At 42.5% G+C, this 21,721-nt stretch overlaps 1 long non-coding RNA gene across 1 annotated transcript in view; it reads right to left on the reverse strand.

Annotated features, from left to right (window-relative positions):
- Nucleotides 1-444: 444 nt before the first annotated feature.
- The window catches only part of LOC116977011, a 106,888-nt gene continuing 85,611 nt past the window's right edge, over nt 445-21,721 (reverse strand). Inside the window, exon 3 of the long non-coding RNA XR_004413099.1 lies at nt 445-690. This is a non-coding gene — a long non-coding RNA (uncharacterized LOC116977011). The remainder of the gene's footprint in view (nt 691-21,721) is intronic.

The raw sequence follows: 21,721 nt of genomic DNA on the forward strand, positions 1-21,721 counted from the left end.
AGGTTGGTTTTAATGACCCAGTCAGCAAATCTCCCTTTATTTTTTCTTTCTGTCTGTCTGTCTGTCTGTCTGTCTGTCTGTCTGTCTGTCTGTCTGTCTGTCTGTCTGTCTGTCTGTCTCTGTCTGTCTCTATCTATCTATCTATCTATCTATCTATCTATCTATCTATCTATCTGTAACTAAAACTCTGATCTTGTTATCTTCTGGTTTGCATGGTCTTTCTAATTGCGCTACGATTTTTAGCTAGCGTACTCACCGTTCACCTCTGCTGAGGGGAAATGAGCCCCACCTGCACAGTTAGGGGCTTTGGGTGAGTGGTGGAATATTGCGTTGGGGGAACGGGTGAGTGGTGGAATATTGCGTTGGGGAATGGGTTGCGTTGGGGGACCAGGCCTCCCGTGTGACTGGGACCCAACTTCGTCTAGTGATTCCTAATTTTAATATTCCATTTAAGCCGAGGCATTAATCAACTAATTTTGATGAAGAATCGTTGACCTTGAAAGTAATTGTTCACTCGACAAATGTTATCTGACCCTTTAAGTATGAAGTTTTTGTTTCTTCATCTTAATCTCACCTTAATCTCACCTTGCGGAGTTTGATTCCCATGTTGCTGATATCCACAGATTTAACACTGCTGTTCTTTACATCAGATGTTTACACTTCTAAATCCACATTTTTCATCTTATGGCCCTGAGGAGAGAGAGTTTCTGATTGAGTAAATGTTATGAGTAAATGTTATTACCGGCCTCAGAGAGACCAAATCAGAATGAATCAGCTATGATACAAATATCATAAATATCAGCTGTAGACCCTGAACAACATTGGTAATTTGGTCATTGTTAGCACCAAACTTTGACAATTGCGTGCTGATGAATTACTGGGGGCGAGGTCAGGACAATGAGAATTCATTCCTATCGGATCAACACAAGCTGCATAAAAAGAAACCAGTTGTCACTTTGTTTCCTTAACATCAAATTAAGTTCATTGTCAAATGCACAGTATAGTGAGGTACAGGTACAATGAAAATCCTGCTTGCAGCAGTATAACAGGCACATTGACCCAGACAAGGCATGAAAACAAATTATACATATATTCTGCATTCATTTTATAAGACAGTGACAAGAAAAGATCAGTGGAAAAAAATGTTAATAGAAGAAAAACAGAAAACTAATCCTTGGTCGTACACATGATGATCTGCAATGTTAAACATAACAGTAGGATTGTGCAGGTCCTTTCAAGAACTTGATAGTTGTAGGAAAATATGTGATCTTGACCCTGGTAGTTTGGGACTTCAGGCTTTTGTACCTTCTGCACAATGGTAGCAGCAAGAAGATGGCATGGCTGCATGGTGGGGACCCTTGATGATTGATGCTGCCTTCTTAAGACAGACCATTCATGTTGATGGTGGGGAGGAAATTATGCACGTGATGGCCGGGCTGAGACCACTATTCTCTGCAGGCTCTTGCTTTCATTAGAATTGTTGTTGTTGGCCTTGATGCAACCAATCAAAACATTTTCCGCAGTGTATTTGTAGACATTTGCCAGATTAGTGTGACACACCAAATCTCTTTAAACTTCTAAGTAAATAGATACACTAGCTCGCCAACTTCATGATTGTGTCCACAAGCTGGGACCAGGACAGGTTATCTGACATGTTAATGCCCAGGAATTTGAAGCTGCTAACTCTCTCAACTGCCGACCCACCAATGCAAACGGACACATGGTCTCCAGGCTTCTCCTTTATGAAGTCAGCAATCACCACCCATGGTTTGGCCAACAACGACTCATATATATCTGAAGAAGGGTCCCAACCTTTTTCTCCAGAGATGCTGCCTGACCTGTTGAGTCACTCCAGCACTTTGTGTTTATCATCACCCATACACTAGTTCCATCCTGCACACCAGGGACTATTTACAGAAACCAATTAAGCTACAAACCTGCAATTTTCTGTAATGTGGGAGGAAACCGGAGCACCCAGGGAAATCCCACACGGTCACAGGGAGAATATAGAAACTGCGTACAGACAGCTCCCGTAGTCAGGAGTGAACCTGGATCTCTGACTCTACGCTGCTCCACTGTGCCGCCACTGTGCAGTCATGGGTTAAAAGAGAGTAGTACAGGAGTCTAAGCATGCAGCCTTGATGGTCATTGAGCAGGAGATGTTGTGCACTACTAACTCCTGACATCCCAGTGCACTGGAGCAGCAAGCATGCAGTGCCACGTCTTTTGGCCATCTCACGGAATTAAAACAAATATACCACCGAGGCATTCGAAACATATCATCACAGCCTGATGAAGGGTCCCGACCTGAAATGTTGTCTGTCCCTCTACAGATGCTGCCTGACCCACTGAGTTCCTCCAGCACTTTGTGTTTTATTCGAGGTTAAACAGCATCTGCAGTACCTTGTATCTCTACACGATCCGCCTCTCCTGTCATTTGGAGTGAACGGCAGAGGTGAAGCGTCAGTATTTGAGCCACGCATTGAAGAGTACACAGCCCCTGTCCCATTAGCCAAGGCCTGATGAAGGGTCTCGATCGGAAACTACACCCATTCCTTCGCTCCAGAGATGCTGCCTGTCCTGCTGATTTACTCCAGCTTTTTGTACCTATCTTCGTGATGAAATGATTGGTGTAGTTAACCATGTGGCCATTGGTGACCCCTGTAGATTGATGGCAGGGAATGTTATCGATGATACACCCGAACATCGAGAGGAGAATACTGAGCCTTAACTAGTTTGAGATATATGCCACTTTTATAATGTAGAGTTTACTTTGCATCTGTTACCCAAAGGCTGGATGCCGTCCAGATGCTGCTGTTAGCTGGCACCTTCTGCACCATTACTGTGGGAGGTGTTAATGGAACCATGTACAGTGGAGCCAAACGTTTTCACAAGCTGCTTATGTCAAAGAATTTATTAATCCTGGTTTATGTACAATATTAATCTGGTAGAGAGGAATCAAAGAGATATGCAGTCACTGCACAGCATAAGATAGAATTACAGACTTTGTTTTGTAACAATATTAAAGTGAAAATCTGCATGGCTACTGTTCTATGTCTCAGGGATAATTTGTGACATATTAAGATGTGTGGGAGCAGGGATTTTGGAATTAATCTTCTCAGCCTCAAGTGGTTTTATTTCTTTCAAAGCTAAATTTGTACGGTATATAATTTTACAGATACTACACATATTGTCTGAACAAGGAAAAACCACAAGAAGCGTCAATAAAATATAAGCTGGTGAACTTGCCAAGGATAAACCTACTATTATTCAAAACGTTACTGATGTCAAAAATGAAATGAGATGAGAATAAATGTAGTCAGACTGTATCTACAATATTTGTTGGCAGCAGACCCATGATTTATGAGGATAATAAAGCCATGCATCTAAATAGGTTAAAAGTATTATTTACACCTCATAGCTTTCTCAGTCTTTCCCTCACAACTTGTTACCTTGTTCTATTGAGAAGGATATTTTCTATGATGTAATGTCCCGTGTTTCTACAACTCAGGAGAAAGAGCGGCATTGGAATAATGGTGACAGGTGCAAAAGTCAATGCCCCGATACCCACAGACAAGGACAAGTTGTCATTGACTCCAACTTGCATTTGATTTTGATGATGCAAAGTTATTAAAATTATGCTTTCTCTGTCATCAGCTGATCATCACACTGGGTCACATCTCTCGCCTACATAGTCACAGAATCATAGAGACATACAGCACGGAACCAGGCCCTTCGATCCTGCTCATCCATGCCGACTAAGATGCCCTATTTACAGTAAGTACATTCCATTTGTTCACATTTGGCCCATTTCGCTCTGAACCTTTCCTATCCATGAACATGTCCAAATGTATTTTTAAACATTGTTATAGTATCAGCCTCAGCGACATCCTCTGGCAGCTCGTTTCATACACCCACCCCTCTCCAATTGGAAAAGTTGCCTCTCAAGTTCTTATTAAATCTTTCCCCTCTCACCTTAAACCTATGTCCTCTGGTTCTTGATTCCCCTACCCTGGGTAACCATAAATACCCTGGTTTCACCCTATTTACTCCTCTCATTATTTTATACACATCACCTCCTCAGCCTCCTGCGCACTAAGGAATAAAGTTCCAGCCTGGCCAACCTTTCCGAAAGCTCAGGCCTTCAAGTCCTGGCAACATCTTCGTAAATCTTCTCTGCACTCTTTCCAGCTTAACGACATCCCTCCTATAACAGAGTGACCAAAACTGGACACAATACGCCAAATGCAACCTCACCAACATCTTGTATAATTGTAACAAAATTACCCATCTTCTATACTCAATACACTGACTGATGAAGACCAATGTACTGAAAGCCTCTTAACCATCCTATCTACCAATGACATCACTTTCACGCAACTATTTACCTGCACACCTAGAACCCTCTGTTCTACCACATTCCCCATGATCCTACCATTCAGTAATCATGCCTTGTCAAATCTCATCCAAATTATTGATAAAAAACCACAAACAGCAACGGGCCCAGCACTGATCCCTGAGTCACACCGCCAGGCACAGGCCTCGAGTCCAAAATACAACTTTCCACCACCACCCACTGCTTCTTTCCAGGAAACCAATTCTGTATTAAGTGAAGATAGACACAAAATGCTGGAGTAACTCAGTGGATCTGGCAGCATCTCTGGAGAAAAGGAATAGGTGGTGTTTTGGGTTAAAACGCTTCTTCAGATTGAGAATCTAGGGGAGGGAAACTAGAGATATGAAAAGGTTCAGAACAAATCAGAACCAGCACCGATGACCAAGATGGAGCTCCAGCAGAAATACTCTGGCATTCTGTACCTATCTTCAGTGTAAACCAGCATCTGTAGATCCTTCCAACACATTCTGTATGCAGTGACCTAGCTCTCCTTGGATCCCATGCCATTTAATGTTCCAGAGCAGCCTGTTGATCATGTTAGTAACCATGAGCTTTCACAGGCTAAGGGAACCATAACATGAGTTAGATACTTTTTAAGTCCCATCAGATCCTGGGGACTTATCCACCTTAATTCTATTCAAAAAATCAAACATCCCTTCCTTCTTGATCTCAAACTACCCAAGCATTTGAGTATACCCCACACTATTCTCACTGTCCTTCTCCTTGGTGAATACAGATAGAAAGTACTTGTTTAGTGCCTTACATGCATCCTCTGTCTGTAAACATAGATTACTTCCTTTATCCTTGAAATTCCCCTCTTGCTTTTACTGGCACTGGCAGATTTTGGTAGACTGCCTTCAATTGAATGGTACCAGTTGCCATAGGATAGTTGCATGTGCCAGATGACATAGTTATGGCAGTCCGCAAAAGACCTGGCAGGCTGTTATCTCGGCTCCTGCTTGCAGACATGACACGTGTTGCCTCAAAATGCCCAGAGGGCTGCCTCCTCACAGTCGTCGTACACAGAACAATCTTCTGTTCAGCAGACACTACACTGGGGGCCAAGTGCTGAATTGTTCCAACATTTACCTCCTCATTGTGCTTATTCATTTTGATTTTTTGCTGATAACTTGTTCAATACTCACCTGTATCCACCTTTCACTTGCCAGGCTTTGTACCGCCCCTTTCCCAGCTTTCTCTCCCTTACTCCATCAGTCTGAAGAAGAGTCTCGTCCCAAATTGTCACCTGTCCATTCTCTCCAGAGATTGCTGGCCCGTTGAGTTACTCCCATATTTTATGTTTTGCTCAAGATTCCAGCATCTGCAGTTTCTAATGTCTTCACTTGTTCAATATTGTTCACTTTCACAGATGGGCCAGTTCAGAAAAAGTGAGTAGAAACTGACAAGAAGTAAAGTTTAAAAAAAACATCAAATGCAGAAATGTTGATATTAATTACATTTTGTCTTTTCTTTAAGCCAGTGTGGAGGCAGTTGCACAAGCAAGTTAAGTAAATTTATACAAGAAGGTGTTAAAGGTCTTTATTTAGAAAGCTTAGATATCTCAAATATCTGTGCTCCATGTGCAAATGTGACCTTGTGTCAATTCTCATTCTGAAGTTCACTCCAATCTCCCAACACCTGCCAATATTATTCCAATGAGATACAGCTAGAAATCAAGGAATGGCAACACCTCTTTGGACTGAACACTTTATATATTTACAGTATTAGTAGAGTGATGAAGAATTTTGGATCACAGTAACAGCTCCTAGTCTTTTTGAATGGCAGGCAACAGTAATGACTGTTATAAAGCGCTATTTGCAGTTTTCCACCATTGATGTGATCTATAAAAGGCACTGCTGCAAAAAGGCAGCCAGCATCATCAAGGCCTCAAACCACCATGGCCACGCTCTCATTTCACTCCTACCATCGGGAAGTAGGTGCAGAAATCTGAAAACCATGACCTCCTGGTTCAAGAATAGCTTTTTCCCAACAACCATCAAACTCTTGAACATGACAAAACACTAAATACTTTGTTTTTTTGTACTAGTATTGAGGTTATTGAATTATTGAATTTTTTTGAATACGATATCTGCTTTATTGCTGCAGCAAGTAAGAATTTCACAGTTCCATTGTCAGTACATATAATAATAATAATAATGGATGGGATTTATATAGCGCCTTTCTAATACTCAAGGTGCTTTACATCGCATTATTCATTCACTCCTCAGTCACACTCGGTGGTGGTAAGCTACTTCTGTAGCCACAGCTGCCCTGGGGCAGACTGACGGAAGCGTGGCTGCCATTCTGCGCCTACGGCCCCTCCGACCACCACCAATCACTCACACACACACACATTCACACACAGGCAAAGGTGGGTGAAGTGTCTTGCCCAAGGACACAACGACAGTACACACTCCAAGCAGGATTCGAACCGGCCACCTTCAGGTTGCCAGTCGAACACTTAGCCCATTGTGCCATCTGTCGTCCCATATCGTTACATATGACAATTAAACATTCTTGACTCTAAACGTAATTCAGGCTGGGTACAATCTCCAACTTCAATAAACTTTGCAGCAGAAAGGGGAAATAGTTACTGTGGAGTTGACATGTAAATGAATTTCCACTAGGCAAAGTCTGGCTTATCTACCACTTCCTTCCCCATTGTCACTCATCCTGGTCCCTCACCATATATGCCAAAACCAGGCTATTAACTCCATTTCTCCCCACCCGTCAGCCGGATCTGCTGGGTATTTCCAGCATTGTATGGCCAACTTCACCAGGCCAACCAAGATGTTCCACCTACGCCAATCCAATTTGCATGTGTTTGCCCCATATCCCTCTAAACCTTTCTTATCCATGTGCCTGTCCATGTCTTTTAAACGTTGTTATTGCACCTGCCTCAACTACCTCCTTCGGCATCACATTCCATGTACCCACTACACACACAGGGTAAAAGTTGCCGGTCAGGTTTCTATTAAATCTTGTCTCTAACCTTAAACCTATGTCATTTGGTTCTTGATTCCCCTACTCTGAGTAAAAGATTGAACATTCACCCTATCTATTCCCTTCATGATTTTATATCCCTCTGTATGATCTCCCTTCAGCTTCCTGCATTCATCTTAACGTGCCCTCAAGTCCTGGCAACATCCTCAAATTTCAGATTAGTTTGAATATCTACAGCAGTAGATTTTTTAAATATATATGTGCACAAAATAAGGTGCTTGAAAGGGAAACTACCTCAATATCACCAAAAGTAAGCCTGTTGGATTCACATCTTCGGTGACTGCCCTTAACTGATGAGACACTACACTTCTAACTCAATGCGAATACCATCAAAGTGAATTATTGTCACTTTCCAGATATAGTGAAGGCTTGAACAGATTAGAATCAACACCCAATACCTGTCATTCCTTTCTGTCTGTTTGCAATGCAGGACAGGAAACTGCAGAATAATCAGCCAACGATCTCACGTAGGGAACATTAATAATGTGCCTCACATCACCAGACTATATTGAATTCTTTAAAAGCAGCTTCCACAAAATAACTTGCAGGATCGCGTTGCTTATTTAGTAACAGCTTGAATCTACTTACAGAAGTTTAGGTGACACCTGAACTGCAAGAGTGCAGGTCAAAAGAAACAATTGGTATTTGCTGAATTTGGACAACAAGTTACAACATATTTATTGTATCTTATTTATTATCACAGCAATGTCGAAATCGCTCCTTCAAAAATTAACAGGTCATCCATTTCCTAGTCCTGTGTGATCTGGCATTCAATGAGTCCATTACTGTTTCCCCTCCACTGCTGAATTAATACTGGGATATGAAGTTGAATTTTAAATCACCTTGCCGCATATTATTTTATATTCACGTGCAAGTGGCAAAAATGTTGTTCCTCAGCAGGGAACATACATGCAAAATAATTTGGCTGTGGAATGCAGTAAAGCCATCACTAAATGGACTAAGTACAGCATAGTTTATCAGATGAAATAGTTTCCACTTGACTAAATCGACGGCTTACTATAATCCCACATTGCAATGTTGCAAATAAAGAAAAAGAAACAAAACCGGTCATTGCAAATGGAACTGTTTCAGAAGGTGATAAGTGATGTACAAAAGCTACAGTAGAGAATGCAGTTTGCTTTAAAAAGTGATTTTATCTTGTCGAGACAAAGATTCATACAGCATGGAAACAGCCCCTTCAGCCCAATTCGTCCATAATGACCAAGATGCTCCATCTAAGGTAGTCCCTTTTGCCTGTGTTTGGCCCATATCCCTCTAAACCTTTCTTATCCATGTACCTGTACAAGTAAATACTGTTATTGTATCTGTCTTAACTATCTCCTTTAGCAGCTTGTTCCATATGCCCATCGACCTATGAGTCAAAATGTTGCCCCTCAGGTTTCTAACATCTTTGTGCAAAAGCATCTTCTGAAAATAGAATTAAATACAAGGAACTGCAGATGCTGGAATCTGGTGTAAAACACAAAGTTCTGGAGGAGAGGAGGCACTTCTTTAGTCAGAGGGTATTTAATCTGTGGAACGCATTGCCACAGAGGGCTGTGGAGTGCAAGACAGTGGATATTTTTAAAGCAGAGATAAACACATTCTTGATTAGAATGGATGTCAAGGGCTATGGGGAGGGCAGGAAAATGGGATTAGGAGGCATAGATCAGCCATGAATTAATGGCGGAGTAAACTTGATGGGCCGAACGGCCTAATTCTATTCCTATAACTTGTGAACTTGCGAACTTATGGAATGGACAGATGATGTTTCAGGTTGGCACCCTTTTTCAGAAAGGGCATGACCCGTTGAGTTAACCCAGCACTTTGAGCTCTGAAAATAGATCTAATACAAATGTTATAAGATTTTTATTCTCAGCCTAATTGCAAGGAGAGAACATTAAAGAAAATGCAGCACTCTTTTCCCTTCTCCTGACATTGACTGAGATAGGGATCTGCAACACACTTCCATGTTATAGAGAATAAATCACCAGAATATTTTCTGGCTTGAGTTCCAGGGAGAGGTTGAATAGGATGAGATGTTTTTTAGACCTTACTGAGGTGTGCAAGATCTTTAAGGATTTTGGATATGATGAATGCTCACCGTCTTTTTCTCAAGGTAGTGGATTCTAAAACTAGAGGGCACTAGAGAGGATTAAGAGGGACTCAGGGCAACTTTTTCGCTCAGATGGTAGTCTATCTGGAATGAGCTGCCCGAGGAAGCTCTAGAAGCAGATACAATTTCAACTTTTAAAAGACATTTATCAATAGAATGAATTTAAAAGGATATGGACCAAATGGAACTAGGCCAATATGCCATCTTGGTCAGCAAGGATAAGGTGAGCTAAAGGTGTTTCATGCAGTACAGCCTCTACTATGACTCTGACTTGAATTGCTTGATCCCCTATACTCTATGCATGAATTCTGCTGCTCTCCACTTTTTCCATGCTCTGACTTTATGTTCTCTATTTTTTCTCTCTTGCTTTCTTGCTGGTGTTAGGTCCTCTTCCTTATATCCACCAATGCTCAGCCCCCTGCTGTACTCACTCTATACTCATGACTGCATAGCCGGTCATAGTGCGAACTCCATCATCAAGTTCGCTGACGACACCACTGTTGTGGAACATATCACCGATGGAGATGAGTATAGAAGTGAGATCGACCGTTTGACCAAATGGTGCCAGCACAATAACCTGGCTCCCAACACCAGCAAAACGAAGTAACTGATTGTGGACTTTGGAAGGGGTAGGATGGGGACCCACAGTCCCATTTATATCAACAGGTCGATGGTGGAGAGGGTCAAGAGCTTCAAATTCCTGGGCGTGCATATCTCTGAAGATCTCTCGTGGTCCGAGAACACTGATGCAATTATAAAGAAAGCACATCAGCGCCTCTACTTCCTGAGAAGATTACGGAGAGTCGGGATATCAAGGAGGACTCTCTCGAACCTATACAGGTGCACAGTAGAGAGCATGCTGACCGGTTGCATCGTGGCTTGGTGCGGCAACTTGAGCGCCCAGGAGCGGAAAAGACTGCAAAAAGTTGTAAACACTTCCCAGTCCATCATCGGCTCTGACCTCCCTACAATCAAGGGAATCTATCGCAGTCGCTGCCTCAAAAAGGCTGACAGCATCATCAAGGATCCACACCATCCTGGTCACTCACTCATCTCCCCGCTGCCTTCAGGTAGAAATACAGGAGCCTGAAATCTGCAACATCAAGGTTCAGGAATAGCTGCTTCCCCACAGCCATCGGGCTATTAAACTCAACTCAAACAAAACTCTGAACATTAATAGCCCATTGCACTTTATCTGGTTATTTATGTGTGTATATATATATATATATATTCAATGGTATATGGTTACACTGATCTGTTCTGTGTTTATTTATGCCTACTATATTCTGTTGTGCTGAAGCAAAGCATGAATGTCATTGTCCTATCTGGGACACATGACAATAAACTCTCTTGAATCTTGAATCTGGAACCTCCAATATCACACCCATGCAGTAAATCCTCACCATGTACACAGTGTGTTTCTGTGTTTCCAACTGTGTAATAATAATAATAATGGATGGGATTTATATAGCGCCTTTCTAATACTCAAGGCGCTTTACATCGCATTATTCATTCACTCCTCAGTCACACTCGGTGGTGGTAAGCTACTTCTGTAGCCACAGCTGCCCTGGGGCAGACTGACGGAAGCGTGGCTGCCAATCTGCGCCTACGGCCCCTCCGACCACCACCAATCACTCACACACATTCACACACAGGCAAAGGTGGGTGAAGTGTCTTGCCCAAGGACACAACGACAGTATGCACTCCAAGCGGGATTCGAACCGGCTACCTTCCGGTCGCCATCCGAACACTTAGCCCATTGTGCCATCTGTCGTCCCATGCGCCATCTGTCGTCCCTAGGGTGTCTGTAGACACTAGGGTGGCTGCTCGGCCTGAGCTCACATCTTGCCCACATTCACTAATGATCTGTCAATATATCAAATGAAGCAGGGTCCAAGGTCAATCTGTTTTTTTTCTCCCCTGGTAACAACCAATCAAGAGTCAAGAGTGTTTATTTGTCATATGTTCTGACAACGGTACACAATGCTCCTACCGCTGATCTACTGACATCAGTCAACTTTACATACAATAGAATATAACCCATGATCTTTAAGTTAGTACGAGGCCCACTTCTTCAAGGAACACACGGTTTCATCACTAAGTGATTGGACTCTGTGGAGTATTACATAGAACATAGAACAGTGCAGCTTAGGATCAGCCCATAATGTCTATGTCGAAGGGGTGGAAGATTGCAAACTTCACGTGGTCCGCCCTGTTTCGACTAGTGCAATCAACTCGACGTGCACAAACGGAAGATCAAATAGAACAAGTTGTCCAACAACTTCAGGCTGTGCACGCCACGCAAAAGAAGAAGTCTATGTCAAACATGATGCCATTTTAAACCAATCACCTGAGCCTGCACGTGATCCATATCCCCCCATTCCCTGCATATCCATGTGCCTAGAAAAAATGTTTACATACCACTATCGTATCTGCCTGCACCACCACCCCTGGCAGTGCATTCTAGACACCCACCGTCCTCTGTGCAAAAAACCTCGCCCCACACGTCCCCTTTAAATGTCGCCCTTCTCATCTTAAAGCTCTGTCCTCTACTCTGACATTTCCACCTTTGGGAAAAAGCTTCTGACGTTCTATCTCAGCTAGGCCTTTAGTCCCTGACAATAAAACTATCCTGTCTACAGGTCCTGTGCAAAACAACTGTTGGAAAAGAAAATATCCATTTACTTTCACCAACCGTTATGGTTGGACTGAAAAAACAATCCAAATAACAGCAGCTGCTGGAAGTCTGACATAAAAACAGAAACTGCTGGAAATATTCAGTGGGTCAGGCAGCATCAGTGGGAAGAGAAAAAGTTAAAGTTTCAGGCCTGGGGATACTTCATGGAGAATGATCTTCACTAAGTTCACCCATACTGTAGTAGTACACAACTCTGTGTGATGCAGAATCCACAGGATCCTGAAAGTTATTGTTTATTCCACAGCCTACCACCCACCATACATCCATCACCCCACACTGCGTGGTCCTCTCTAACACCCACACGCATCTCCAATCCCCCCCCCCCCCCTCCCCTCCTCATTTTTGCTTCCACACAATCTTCGCTTCAGTCTGACCTGGCCACTATCTCGCAACACCTGTTCCGTGCCAGTGTTTGTCAGAGTTGGCAGCAACTCCGCTGTAATCTCTGTATCACCGTCTACCAAGTTATTAATGAATCTTTATGTTCCATGTTCCAGAAAACTCATTTCTGGTAATCTTCCCAATCCCTCAATGTTGTAGACCGTATGTCCACAGTCCTTCTGTTCATTGCCCCCTTGCTCGCTGTGGCGTTCACCGTGTGCACCATATCTATGCTTAGTTTTAAATAAAACATCCATGTGCAAATTGAACTTTTAGGAGCCTAATAACTGTGACCTTCATGTTTAAGAACAGCTTCTTCCCAGCAACCATCAAGCTCTTGAATACTGCACAGCACTAACCACTACCTCGACATCTGTGATCTACTATGGAGATACAAAGGACTGCTGAGGATTATTTACGTAAAAAGACACAGTGCTGAAGTAACTCAGCAGGTTCGGCAGCAATTCTGGGGATGAAGGGAAAGGGGGAGGGTTTTGTAGTTGCCTAAAATCAGATGTTCATACCATGGTACACGTTGTTGTCCAATCCATCTACAGATGCTGCCTGACCCGTTGAGTTCCTCCAGCACTTTGTGTTTTGCTCAAGATTGCTCAGTGTCTGATTGGTGTTCTGCTGGCAAATGTTCACATCCCGTCTTGTAAATATTCTTCGGTTTTGTACTAGGTAAAACAAAAGCACTTCTTGAATATCGCTGATTTCTTTTACGCTCGGACTTTCGAACAGAGTACGTGAATGAGATAGAAGGCTTAGTAATATGGTGTCTATATAAACATAATCTCCCTCAATGTCAGCAAGATGAACGAGTTAGTTATCAACTGCAGAAATTGTGGTGTAATGCATGCCCCAATCAACATCAATGGTGCCGAAGTGGAAATGGTTGAGAGCTTCAAGTTCCTTAGAGTAAATATCACCAACAATCTAATCTGTCCTGGAGCAAGCACATTGAAGTGACAGCCAAACAAGCACCTCATTGCTTCTACTTTCTAAGGAGGCTTAGGAAATTAAGTATATCCACATGCAACAAAGAAAGCATATTGGCGAGTTCCATGTGTTTAAGAAGGAACTGCAGAAGCTGGAAAATCGAAGGTACGCAAAAATGCTGGAGAAACTCAGGGTTTCGGCCCGAAACGTTGCCTATTTCCTTTGCTGCTGCACCCGCTGAGTTTCTCCAGCATTTTTGTGTACCTTGGCGAGTTCCATCACAGCTTAGTTTGGGAACAGCTCTTTTCAAAACATCAAAAATTGCAGAGTTGTGGATGTAGCCAGTCCATCATATAGACCAGACACTCCACCATTGACTTCATCTACACTTCATGATGCCTTGGGAAAGCATCCAAAATTATCACATCCAAGATTGTCTCACCTGAGTCATTCCTTCTTCTCCCTATTCTTGTCGGGTAGAATGAAAGGGCACACGACCAGACTCAGGAACAGCTTCTTCCCCTCCGTTATCAGACCTCTGAATGGTCCTTCAATATCCTAGAGTCTAGTCCTGATTTTCCAACCTATCTCAATGCAGACATTGGAGTTTTTCTCTGGAATCATTACGCTGCAATGCTTAGAACTCTATTTGAAACTCTGGTATTTTTTCTCTTTGCTCTACCTGTTGTGTTGAACGTGGCTTGATTGCATTCATGCATATTATTGTCTGATTTGATTGGATAGCATGCAAACGAAAGCTTTTATACTTGACAATAATAAACCTAACTCCAACTCCCGTCTTTTCTGCACGATCTCATTTCAATTTCTAATGAGATTCTCCCCTCATTTACCTTCCCTTGCTTAATCTCTACCCTTTTACTTATTCTCTCTTATTTTCATTGTCCCCAGAGGGCACACCAAACAAATGCATGCATTAATTTGGCAACTTAGATATCCCCAGCACACATGACAACTAAAACGGGCTTCACTTGCAATACCAACAGTTCAATTAACTACTTACTGTTGTTGGGAGCTTGCCATTATCTTCAAATTGTACAAAAAATAAAAATCTCTATTTATCCAAGATACTCCAAAACTTGAGGCAGTGAAGAAAGCGAATGGTATGTTAGCATTCATAGCAAAAGGATTTGAGTATAAGAGCAGGGAGGTTCTACTGCAGTTGTACAGGGTCTTGGTGAGACCACACCTGGAGTATTGCGTACAGTTTTGGTCTCCAAATCTGAGGAAAGACATTCTTGCCATAGAGGGAGTACAGAGAAGGTTCACCAGACTGATTCCTGGGATGGCAGGACTTTCATATGAAGAAAGACTGGATAGACTCGGCTTGTACACGCTAGAATTTAGAAGATTGAGGGGGGGTCTTATAGAAACTTACAAAATTCTTAAGGGGTTGGACAGGCTAAATGCAGGAAGATTATTCCCGATGTTGGGGAAGTCCAGAACAAGGGGACACAGTTTAAGGATAAGAGGGAAGTCTTTTAGGACCGTGATGAGAAAATCATTTTTTACACAGAGAGTGGTGAATCTGTGGAAATTTCTGCCACAGAAGGTAGTTGAGGCCAGTTCATTGGCTATATTTAAGAGGGAGTTAGATGTGGCCCTTGTGGCTAAAGGGATCAGGGGGTATGGAGAGAAGGCAGGTATGGGATATTGATTTGGATGATCAGCCATGATCATATTGAATGGTGGTGCAGGCTCGAAGGGCCGAATGGCCTACTCCTGCACCTATTTTCTATGTTTTCTATGTTTCTATGTTGAGTTAGTCTTTTTAAAATTGTGTTTGACTTTCAATAAAAATGTCCTCTTCTGAAAATATCCAATTGTCAGAGATCGCAATTGCCTTTAAGAATACATACTTTAAAGAAATGCTATTTTCAAGTCTGGATAAATGTTGTACCAAGCTATGTTTATTTTCCCAATGTGGAGGTCAAGACTTAAACTCAGGGAGTCAAGTTGATTCAACTGCAAACTGTGCAAGACTCTCTCTGCTTGGAATGTTGCCATCCCCAGATACCACATTTAAAGGTTGAATAGTGATTCCTATCCCTCATTCCTAGCCATCATTCACAGTATGTCCCCTGTTTTACAAGTGCGCTGACATTTTTGTTGCATTTGTTGAAATTTTCGCACTATTTCCAAACACCACTCTTGGATGCACCATCTTTTCAATAAGAAACTGAACCGAAGTCTTGGGGACAGATTAAATTAATTCAATGGCGCTAGTGGGTCCCTCTATGTGCCAGGCAACATTTATCAACTGAGTGTAGACCAGTGGTTCCCAACGTGGGGCGTACGCCCCACAGGGGGGCAATTTGATTTTTAAGGGGGGCATCAGGTAAACATATGTAGTTTATGTTTCAGATGTTATTTTGAGTAAATTCCATTTTCTGAGAATTATTTCTTTGTCTGCTTGTGCTAAAATATGGGGGGGGGGGGCATCAGGATTTTAGAGGTGATTAGGTGGGGCATGGCCAAAAAAAGTTGGGAACCACTGGTGTAGACACAAGGAACTACAGGTACTGGTTCACAAAAAAAGACACAAAGTGCTGGAGGAACTTAGCAGGTCAGGCAGCATCATGGATGGGCTACATTTTGAGTTGGGACCCAATTTTCAGACTGATTGTAATAAGAGGGAGAAAGCTGGAAGAGAGGTGGGGGTGGGACAAAGCCTGGCAAGTGCTGAGTGGATACAGGTGAGGGAGATTTTGATTGGCAGATGGGTGGACAAAGGCCAGAGAAGGGATGAAGTCAAAAGGCCGTGAGATAAAGAAAGAAGAGGCATGAAATGTGAAACCACAGTAAGAGATGAAGGTGGAAGGAGATGGGGAGAGGGAAGAGGAAAGCAGGGCAGTCTAGTGGGAGAAATGGTTGTGCATCTACAGTATGTGGGGCACAGGGAAGAGAGGCGGGAAAAAAGGTGTTATTAATTTTAGTGATCTAAAATTGGTGAATTCAATGTTCATACCACAACTGATTTTATTATTTATGGGATCTTTCTCTGTATTTAGCGGCTGTTATATTTCTCAGCATTATGACATTGGCTACATTGCAAAAGCACCCAGCTAATCATGGGCTGCTTAGTTTCATCACGTGGAAGTGAAAGGTATGGAACTACATCCTTTCAAATTAAATCTGTGTGAAGTTCTATCATCTTTGTAAAATGTGCTCTTTCTTTCAGTAATGTCTCACATTGGCATTCTGAACAGACTATAACCTGGTACTTTTGTTCCATTCCTGGTAAATGATTCCATTGTCCTGCTTAGACAATTGGAACTTGATCTTCCAACGCACTTTGTCAGCTTTTGTAAGCATAATGTGGCACAGTGGCACAGCTGGTAGAGCTGCTACCTCACCACACCAGAGACTAGAGTTCCCTCCTGACTTCGGGTGCTGTCCATGTATAGTTTGAATGTTCTCCCTGTGACAGCATAGGTTTCCTCCAGGTGCTCCAATTTCCTCCCACAAACCTGCAAATGCTGCTTTGTAGGTTAATTAGCCTCGATAAATTGCCCTAGTGTGTAGGGAGTGGATGGGAAAGTGGGATAACATTGAACTCATGTGAATGGGTGATCGATGGGTCTTAGGGCCCGTTTCCATACTGTATCTTTCAAACAGCCAATGGGGCTCATGTTGTAGACCTCCCCGTGGTGAGCCCTGTCAACTGACCTCAGGCAGGCGAACGACAACAAACAGAGACAGCAGCAGAAATGCAACCACAGTCGCCGCAGCTTAGCGCCAACCTGGAGCATGCGCCCTTTTTAGGTCGGGTACCTACGGATGTCGAACCGGATGGCATCACCCAGCTGCAGACATCTGCTGCCTCAAACGCAAGAAGAAGAATACACAGCTAATTCAATCAATAATGCTTCTCCTCCATCCTTGATATTTCTGTACAAGACAGAATTCTCTTTCTGTCTCATTTTTTTCATTGGTTATAACTAATTGATCTGATGTTACTACTCTTTAATTCCATTTAGCTCTCGTTCTTTCTGCCTTACAAGGAGGGATAACAGATCCTTCATTTTTCACCCAAGCAATGAATGCAATAACAACAGGGACTAGGTTTTGGATACAATGTTCCATCCTTGATTTTCCTCAGAAGTATCACATTGATAATTAACAATTTGCAAGTGAGCTGTTGATTTGCCTCCCAAGCTTGTTAATAAGGTTCATCATTCTTGTTACAATGCATTGCAAACACTCTGCTTAATTTTATCATATCGATGACAAGGGAGAGGAAAGTTTTGGAAACGCTTGACAATGTGGTAAATAATGTAATATTTAAGCATATTAATGTGAAGACAGACAAGGCAAGTGTACCCTTGCTAAATTCACAATAATGATTGGATCTTCCTCCTGTCCATCTCCAGTAGTCCAGCTTGATGTCAGGGTGAGACGTTTGAACCTAAGTGAGGACATCTAGAAGCTATTTTCAGTTCACCCTATTCACCCAGAGGAAACCCCATGGCTAAATCTTGCCAGATTATGACATCCACCATTTGAAGCCACCAGCGCTTAAATTAAACTCATGGAATTGCCTTAATCAGCTCATGGCCAATGGTTCCAGTATAGTCATAGAGTCATAGTGATACAGTGTGAAAACAGGCCCTTCAGCCCAACTTGACCACACGTCCCAACATGTCCCAGCTACACTAGTCCCACCTGCCTGCGGTTTGTCCATATTCCTCCAAACCTGTCCTATCCATGTACCTGTCTAACTGTTTCTTAAATGTTCGGATAGTCCCTGCCTCAACTACCTCCTCTAGCAGATTGTTTCATACACCCACCAACCCTTTGTGTGAAAAAGTTACCCTTCAGGTTCCTTTTAAATCTTTTCCTTGTCACCTTAAACCCATGTTCTCTGGTTCTTCTTCTGGTTGGGTCCAACATTTATTTGCAATTTAGTCAAATTCAAATGCATTTTCTCTAATATTTCTGACCCCTTAACTTAATGTCTTGTTAAGTCACCTCAGAACCGCTGAACTGGAGAGGAAGCACGAAGCCCTTGACCCTGAGAGACTGCCTTTCTTGTAAGTTACGAGTGACACAGCACTGCTGTTAAATCTCAGCGGAAGCTGTGTGCTCAAAGCAGGTGTGGGCCAAATGAGGCAAGCTGAAGAACGATTAATTTTAATATTCTTCCATCTCCCTATTTCTGTTGCCTTGGAAAATTGAATACGCAGTGATGATACTGTTTCGTCAATTAGCTTGGAAGTGTAACTGTGTGAACTAATGAGAGAGAGCTAAATTAGCTGTGGGACTTTTAGTTATCAACTCTGCAGTGCTCCCTTTTCTAATTGTACTTTAAGAATTAGTTTATCCGCACTTTTGGATTGAGTGATTTGCCAACTATCCATATGTAGACATCACATTACCAGAAGCAAGAAGGCCAACCGTACAACTCAACAAACACACACGGGAATGTCTGTCTGTTGATAGAGCAAAAGTAAAGCTCAACGATACCACTTTGTGGCGGGATGTTGATACTGCAATCAACCTGTTAAAAATGTGCCCAGATGAATTTGTACATGAAAATACACAGGGATCGTGCATGGAATAGTGAGATGATTAGCTTAGATTTTAAACACAGATTTTATGGTGACAGATTTAGATAGATACACGCAGGAAACAACAAAGTAATAATAAATGTGTACGCGGTATCTTCAGCTGAATATGCCACCAGTCATCAAAGGAGCTCCGGACAAATGATTCCATTTCACATAATGTGAACCAAATAAAAGCTGACAGCGAGATTTAAAAAATGTAATTGGTAATGTTGTACAGGACTTCAAATAAAGATCCACACAAGAGAGAACACATGTTTTCAGGAGGTTTAGAACATAAAACAGTACAGAACTGACCCTTCACCCCACAATGTCCGTGTCAAATATGTTGCTAGGTTAAATTAACATCCTTTGTTTGAGCATGATACTTCCCCAGTTCTCTGCATGTCTATGTCCCTATCTGATAGCCTCTTGAACTCCATTATCATAATTGCTTTCAACCCAGGCAGCATGTTCTAGGTACCCATCACTCTGTGTAAAAAACATGTCCTGCACATCCCCTTTAAATTTTGCCCCTCGCACCTTAATGGCCTGTCCCACTTGGCCGTCATTTACGGGACACGCACCGGCTGTCGCGCCCGTCGTCACCCGTCATCATGCGCCTTCAAATATTTTTTTCGCTCTGCAAGTAGAATTAGTCAGCGTATTGACATCATTTGTTAAGTGAAACATTGATAAAATTATTGTTTGCTGGAAAAATTCATTTACTTTCTGAATTACTCCCAATAAACACAAAATTGTTTCCATTATAGCAGTTTGAGGGTTTGAACCCAGCTTAAGAATTACTTTGCAAATTTTTTTTTAAATGGCGTTAGTAAAATTGTGAGTGGTTATTTAAAAAAAAATAATTTGGTTACTGGTGTTCTTTTAGGATATAAAATCTGCGATCCTTACCTAGATGTTTAATCCTTAACTAAGGATGTTTCAAAAATACATATTAAGGTGTTACTCTGAAGGCATTACTCTGAAAGCATTGATGCTTACGGTGTAATTATTTTCTCATTGTGGCCGACTGCGAATGGGAGCGCGCTGCAGTGCATGGTTACGCACAGTGACGTAATCATGTGTCACCACGCGCCACACGTACGAGGTCAGGACGCCCGCGAGCGACCGCAATACGTCCGCTTGCGTACGCGATATGTCACGCTGGAGGCGCGCGAAGATTTTGTGCCCAACAAAATCCCGGAGCGCTGCCCGATACCGCGCGCAACTCCATACCCCTCTCCATGCAACCATCTCATGCGTCTCAACACGATGACGAGGTCGCGTAAATGGCACGCAAATGACGGCCAAGTGGGACAGGCCCTTAAAGCTATGCCCTCTCATCTTTGACAATTCTACCCTGGGGAAAAAGGTTATAACTGTCTAACATATAGGTTATGACCCTTTCTATGCCTCTCATAATTTTATATACTTCTATCAGGTTTACGCACAAAGTTATGGACACGAGCTTCCTTGCAGCATTCAAAATCCACAACACTGCAAGTTTCAAGCAGGAAAAATCAAGTAAACCAGGTGAAGAGAGCAAATGGAAAGACCCATTAAAAACAGGCCAAATCAGACAACTCAAAAAGCACTTCAAGGGCAGCAATAGTTCAGTCACTTCAAAGCAGAATCACCATAAATCACCCAGAACTCAGGATATTAAAATATATAAATTATATCCCTTTCAACAAACCAAGAAAACTTCAATGAAATGCTCAGGATTGGGACTCAAATCTCACAAGCTACAATTGCAGGTAAATTGCACCTCTAGACAGTAAGCACGTCAGTCAGGCCAGAAAAAAATAAAGACAGTTTTTACTTTTGATTACCATTTACACTTGCCGTTTAATCAAGTTTTATGTTTATTTGAGAGATACAGCATAGAAAAAAGCTCCAGCCCTCCGTCGACACCGACCTATTTACACAAGTCCTATATTATTCCACTTTCTCATCCACTCCTTACACACGAGGAGCAAATTTACAGAGGCCAAACAAACCCGCACATCTCTAGGACGTGGGGGGAAACTGGAGTACCCGATGGAAATCCACGCACGTGTAAACTCTACATCGACAACACCCGAGGTCAGGATTGAACCTGGATCTCTGGCATTGTGAGGCAGCAGCTCTACTGGATGTGACACTGTGCCGCCCTTTTGAGTTCAATCATTTGTATCTGGTCAGTGAACAATTCTTTTCACATTTTGTCACCTGGTAGGAAGCAAACCTCAGTAGTTTAAGCACTGACATCTCAGGGGCAGCACAGTAGCACAGTGGTAGAGTTGCTGCCTCACAGTGCCAGAGATCCATGTTCGATCCTGGCCTCGATTGCTGTCTGTAGTGAGTTTGTACATTCTCCCTCTGACCACATAGTTTTTCTCCGGGTGCTCAGGTTTCACCCCACATTCCAAAAATTTGCAGGTTTGTAGCTTAATTGGCTTCTGTAAATTGCCCCTGGTGTGTTGGATATAAGTAGTGTATGGGTGTATTGTTGGTCAGCACCGACTCGGTGGGCCGAAAGGCCTGTTTCCACGTTGTATCTCTAAACTAAACTAATCTCACTGCTGGAAATCAGGTTCTGAGCCACGTTGACAAATTGGCAGCTGACGAGATGAGTA

This window comes from Amblyraja radiata, chromosome 9 (genome assembly GCF_010909765.2).
Source record: "Amblyraja radiata isolate CabotCenter1 chromosome 9, sAmbRad1.1.pri, whole genome shotgun sequence".
NCBI lineage: Eukaryota > Metazoa > Chordata > Chondrichthyes > Rajiformes > Rajidae > Amblyraja > Amblyraja radiata.